Genomic DNA, 6,550 nt, shown 5'->3' on the forward strand with positions numbered 1-6,550 from the left:
GTTGATTCTCTTGAAATATCCCTTTTTGATGATGATTTCTATGCTTGTAGGCAAGATGCCAGTATAAATTATTCTTATGGAGATGAACTTGCTATAGTTCCTTATGTTAAACATGAAATTGTTGCTATTGCACCCACGCATGATAGTCCTATTATCTTTTTGAATTCTCCCAACTACACTATATCAGAGAAGTTTGTGCTTATCAAGGATTATATTGATGGGTTGTGTTTTATTACTACACATGATGATTTTGATAGATATAATATGCATGTGCTTGCTGCTCCTACTTGCAATTATTATGAGAGAGGAACTATATCTCCACCTCTCTATGTTTCCAACACGATAGAATTGCAAGAAATTGCTTATACTATGCATTGGCCTTTACTTGATGTGCATGAATTGTTATTTTATGACATGCCGATGCATAGGAAGAGAGTTAGACTTAGTTGTTACATGATATATCTTACTTTGTGCTCACTACTAAATTACAAATCATTGTTAATTAAAATTGGCTTTGATATACCTTGGGATCCGGGTGGATCCATTACTTGAGCACTATATGCCAAGCTTAATGGCTTTAAAGAAAGCGCTGCCAGGGAGACACCCGGAAGTTTTAGAGAGTCATTTATTTCTATTCAGTCCTTTCATTTAGTTTAAAAACAAAAAAATAAAGAGGGGAACCTAAAAAAATTCAAAAAGGAAAGTGAAAGTGAGAAAGACAAGCATTGTTGAAGTGGGAGCTAGCCTTGAACCTTGTTCATGCTCATGGAAACTTTGTGAATCTTGATTACAGAATTTTTTTGACAAAAATAATTATCCCCTTGTACAATTTTGTTGTATTATAAAAATAATGTCCCAAGGTTTGCCTCTAGGATGTTTACAATGCTTGTTGGTTTGTATATTGCTGGACGGAAACTTTGGCTGTAGTGTGCGATTTTATATTTGTTACTGGAACGTCAAACGGTTCTGATTCTTTTTGCACTGTCTTTTTGTACAAATTTTTTATTTTTCCTAATTGTGGTAGAATTTGTGGGGTAACAGAAGTATGCTGAATGGTCAGATTGCTACAGACTGTTCTGGTTTTGACAGATTCTTTTTTTGATGCATAGTTTGCTTGTTTTGATGAAACTATCAATTTCTATCAATGGATTAAGCCATGGAAAAGCTATATTACAGTAGACACAATGCAAAAACAAAATATGAATTGGTTTGCTACAGTACTTAGAGTAGTGATTTGCTTTATTCTACTAACGGATCTTACCAAGTTTTCTATTAAAGTTTTGTGTGGATGAAGTGTTTGATCGAGAAGGTCTCGATATGAGGAAAAGGAAGAGAGGTGTCGGTGTCAAAACCGGCGGATCTCGGGTAGGGTGTCCCGAACTGTGCGTCTAGGCGGATGGTAACAGGAGACAAGGGATACGATGTTTTACCCAGGTTCGGGCCCTCTTGATGAAGGTAAAACCCTACGTCCTGCTTGATTGATATTGATGATGTGGATGTTACAAGAGTAGATCTACCACAAGATCAAGGAGGCTAAACCCTAGAAGCTAGCCTATGGTACGATTGTTGTTATTGTTGTTGTCCTACGGACTAAAACCATCCGGTTTATATAGACACTAGAGAGGGCTAGAGTTACACAGAGTCGGTTACAATGGTAGGAGATCTACATATCCGTATCGCCAAGCTTGCCTTTCACGCCAAGGAAAGTCCCATCCGGACACGGGACGAAGTCTTCAATCTTGTATCTTCATAGTCTTGGAGTCCGGCCGATGATGATAGTTTGGCTATCCGGACACCCCCTAGTCCAGGACTCCCTCAGTAGCCCCTGAACCAGGCTTCAATGATGACGAGTCCGGCACGCATATTGTCTTCGGTATTGCAAGGCGGGTTCCTTCTCCGAATAATTTGTAGAAAATTGTGAACACCAGAATAGTGTCCGACTCTGCAAAAATAAATTCCACACTCCACCGTAGAGAGAATAATATTTACACAAGTTCAATCTGCTGACGTATTTCGTGGTGTGACCTCACACCACAACCAAGCCTTCACTCGAATTGTTTTTATTATACCGCCTCAGCACGTTTAGCGAAGCGGTTTCCTTGGCACGTCTTGTTGAAGCAGAGATCGTGCTCCCCTTATTCCGGGATTCTCATCAATACGGACGTGGGTAACCCAACCGCGCCATTGATTGCGGCGCTTGGGAGAAAAGCGAGTTTTACCAGGCCGGTGGGGACGCATAGTTTCGTCCGTCCATATATAAGGGGATAAGGATCCACCTTCTCACCTACGCCTTCTTCCTCCTTTGCTTATCCATCCCCGCGCACTCGAGCTCCAGCGCCCAAGTCCGCACATCTCGCCTCGACCTTCTCCAGCCATGTCCGGAGCGGGAGGCAAGTGGATGGCCTCCTCCGTTACGGAGGGGCACATCGAGAGGCTGCGCGGCGCCGGATACCTGTCCAGCGACATCGCGCACCGGCAACCCAACAAGGGGCAGCTCATCCGCCGGATCCTCCTGTGCCAACAACGGGCCTTCAAACTGTGGGAGTTTGATCCGGCTCAGCACCGAACCTTGAGCAGGCTCTTCGACACTAGGTATGAAGATGCCTGGAAGGTGCTTTTTAAGGGCGCCGAGGCCCCCGCATCCGCTACCGAAGATCGCAGATTCCCCTCGCAGCGTCAGGCTGACGAGGTAAATGATTTTACCCTTTACGGGATACTTGTTTTTCATAGTTTGACTCTATGCGGGATCTAAACTCCCTTTCCTTTGACAGGACTGGCTGAAGAAGGTCGAGCAGACTAACTGTCCGGCCCCCCTGCCAGAAGACCCAGTGGATGCCCATCTGGCGGGGCTGCTGGTTCCGGCACCCCATGTGGTGCCGGAGAAGAATGCCAAGAAGGAGGCCACGGGCACTCGAAAGAGTTCCCGTTTTCAGGTGTCCGAAGACTCCGAGGCGGACTCCTCCCCCGAAGACGAGGAGAAGAAGAAAAGGGCCTCTCCCCCAGCGGGGGGAGGGAAGAAAAGGAGGGCCTCCCCAGCGAGGGAGGCCGAAGGGTCCAAGAAGGGAAGAACTCTTCCCCCGGAATGTTCTGCCAATGCCGGTGACGACGACGAGGATTGGCCTCCGAGGGCCAAGCCCCTGGCGAGATCGTAAGTATCCGGACTCCCGAATGACTTCATGATTTTTCTCTTTGCCACTTGGTGTCTTTCTAACACCGCATACAACCCTACAGTCCGCCCAAGGACGATCTTCCCGCTTCGTCGAGCGGGTCCTTGGGTTCGTCGGACGTGAACAACACTTCACTTCCAACCGCCTCTTCTCCCCGTGACGCTGACGACATCGAGGTGGGATCCCAGAGAGGGACCCATCCGGAGGAGGAGGACCCAGAGGTAGCACGGGGCGACCTCCCGGACTTCGTGCCGGACTCCGCACCGGAACCTGCAGTGGTTCCGGAGTCCGGCGGGCGGCCCCTTCGCAAGAAGGGCAAGACCGTGGCGCCGGCGGCCTCCGTCCAACCGGAGGCGCCGGATAACTTGCTGGAGGCGCTCAACGGCGCTTCCATCGAGGAGGAACACCGCACTGTCATGAGTGCGGTGATTCAGAAGGTCCAGCTCGCCAAAAGCGGGCTGACCCGAAGCCTGCAGCAGCCTTCTATCAGGTTTTGAGGTAAGAATATTAATATATGTAAAATAGTACCGCATAGACAGTAGCCCCTGATGCTCGGTTCGGTGTTTGGAAAGAAAAGCCAGACTGAGGATCTAAAAAGATATACGCAGGAGTCATAAAAAATATGTCGATATGGGATTACAGGCTACCCTGCTGACCTCTGCCGCACTGACTGTGGAGGTCAATGCTTTGAAGCAAAACCTTGAGCGGTCCGAGAACGAGCTCGGCCGTGTCAAGAAGCAACTCGAGGACAAATAAGGTGAGTAGCACCTTATTAAAATTGTACCTTACAGAAAAGGATTTGGTTTCAAAAAGAATGACAAGGATAACGTGGGTATTGCAGGGGCCACAAACGAGGTGGCGACCCTGAAGGAGGCAGTGTCCGTGGCCTGACGTAATGCGGCCGCGGAGCGCGCCGAGCAAGAGAAGCAGGAGGCGCGGGTGGCGGAGGTACGACAAGAGCTCCATGCTCTCGTGGAAAGACACGAGAGTTTGGAGCGTGACTCGAAGACTCGAGAGTCCGGGCTTGCATCGGCTCTTGAGAGTGCCAAAGCCGCTAAGGCCGAAGCCTACAAGGCCCTCCAGGAAATCGAGGCGTTGAAGAAAATAGCGTTGGGTAAGGCATTTTTCATGCAAAGCAAGCATGTGGATGTGGATTACGTGTTACTTACCCGAATTCGAAGCTCTCCAGGAGCGTTCGCAGATCTGCCCTGCAGCGTGTCCGATGCTGCCGCTTTCTACAGGGCCGAGGAGGGGAGCGCGATGGAGAAGGTCTTCTGGTCTCAGTATGCTAAGGCCGGACATCCGGTTCCCCTTAGCGACCAGCTGAAGCAGTTGGTCGAGCTCCACATGGTGGCCGAATAGGCCATGAAGGGCCTCATTGTTCGGCTGTGGCCCAATGAGGCCATGCCTGGGTGCTACTTCGGCCTGGTGCGGCGGCTGGTGGATGCGTGTCCATGGGTTGAGGTCATCAAGCGATCCGCCTGTATTGAAGGTGCCCGTCGGGCCCTTGCCCGTGCTAAGGTGCAATGGGGCAAGATGGATGCTGAGAAGCTTGTGACGGACGCGCCACCGCCGGGCAAGGAGTATCGCACGCCCGAGATGTATTATAAGAGTGTCCTGAAGGGTGCCCGCACTATTGCGGGTGAGTGTTCCAATAATATAATATTTGAGTAAACTCGCATTTTGTTATCCTGTGCGCAGAAAACCTTGTTCATATGCGCTAAGCAACGCTTGTTGATTTAAAATATTACCTTCTGTGCGGCTGTTTACCAAATCTGAGAGATGGCAAGTCGTCGGCTTCAGCCCCCATGCCGCGAGTGCTGGGGTGTTCGGTATAAAGTTGAGCACTATTGTTCCCATATTTGGGTCCATCTAGGGAGGTGCTCAACACGACGAACTAGGCAACTGGACTTATAATGCTTGAACACTCTCACTTAGCCATAGAATTCTATAATTTTAAATTTCGGCGAAGCCCCTAGTGTTCGGAAGACCGAATTTGGAGCGCTATCCATGCCTGGGCCGGACAAAGCCGGTTCCTCACTCTAAGCGGCATAAGTCTTTAGGGACTCGAAAAAACCTCTCGAACAGCGACCGGCTCTCGCCTCATCATGACGGTCAGTTTTAGCTTTCTCCACTGAGGTGTTAACCCAGCTCAACTGGGGCGCAATCGCAGTGGTTCTCCCAGTGCTACCTTAGCCGATACAACGGAACGTAAGGTACCAAAACATGGGAGCCGGGAAAAAACCCAACTATTGACCCAAGACATGATTCGGAGCTGATGCATATAATGCTATAAGTTCGGAGTGCCGCACTTGTGAAAGTGTTCGGACTTATCACACAATGATGTGGGGAACATAAGCCCCTGGTGTTTTTAGCCGTACCAAGTGTACGAATGTAACATGTTGCAAATGAACATATGTATAAGAAAGAAATGCAATTATAAGCAAAAAGGTGCTGCATTGTTTTATTCAAGAAGTACTGCTATGAATGCAGAACGATACAAATAGTGCGATAAGCAAGGGACGGGACTATTAAACATGTCCCCCCTCCAGGGGTAGGCTGCGGAGTGGTGTATAAAACAGATTTAATGCTCGCAAGGGAGACCACCTGGATATTCGTTGCAGCCTTTCTCCTTCCCTGGCTGTTGCATCGTGAGTTCGGTTGGTCTACTGCCGGACAGGGCCTCTGGTAAACGGAGTCCTGTGGGTAAGAAAAGAAAAAAGGAAAAAGAAAAAAAGAAATGACACACTTGGGAGCCCCTGATGTGGTTGAGCCGCATTCTGGGCCTGTCGTGGCCGTGCCCCTTCCCCTATGCCCATGGTATCTCCAGAGCGTAATGATGTACGCGAAGGACCAGTCTTGCAATCTTGCGAGGGCTGGGGTTGGGGTCGCATTGCGACGCGTGCTCGGAACGCGCCAGGTGGTCTTGTTGTAGGTTACTTCGGGCGCGTTTGGCCGTGTCCGGTCGCTTAACAGCCGGACTCGAGAATTGCCTTAAGAGGCTGCATTGTACTTCTGCCGCGAGAGCGCTGTATGTTCCTCCATTCGGAGGGAGCGCTCGGTGTTTCCGTTGACCGTGATGACTCCTCGAGGGCCTGGCATCTTGAGCTTGAGGTATGCGTAGTGGGGCACCGCGTTGAACTTTGCAAACGCGGTCCGTCCGAGCAGAGCATGATAGCCGCTGCGGAACGGAACTATGTTGAAGATTAACTCCTCGCTTCGGAAGTTATCCGGGGATCCGAAGACCACTTCCAGTGTGACTGGGCCCGTACAATTGGCCCTCTACACCTGGTATGACACCTTTGAAGGTCGTCTTTGTGGGTTTAATCCTTGAGGGGTCTATGCCCATCTTGCGCATTGTGTCCTGATAAAGCAGGTTCAGG

Source organism: Triticum aestivum, chromosome 6B, assembly GCF_018294505.1.
Source record: "Triticum aestivum cultivar Chinese Spring chromosome 6B, IWGSC CS RefSeq v2.1, whole genome shotgun sequence".
Lineage (NCBI taxonomy): Eukaryota > Viridiplantae > Streptophyta > Magnoliopsida > Poales > Poaceae > Triticum > Triticum aestivum.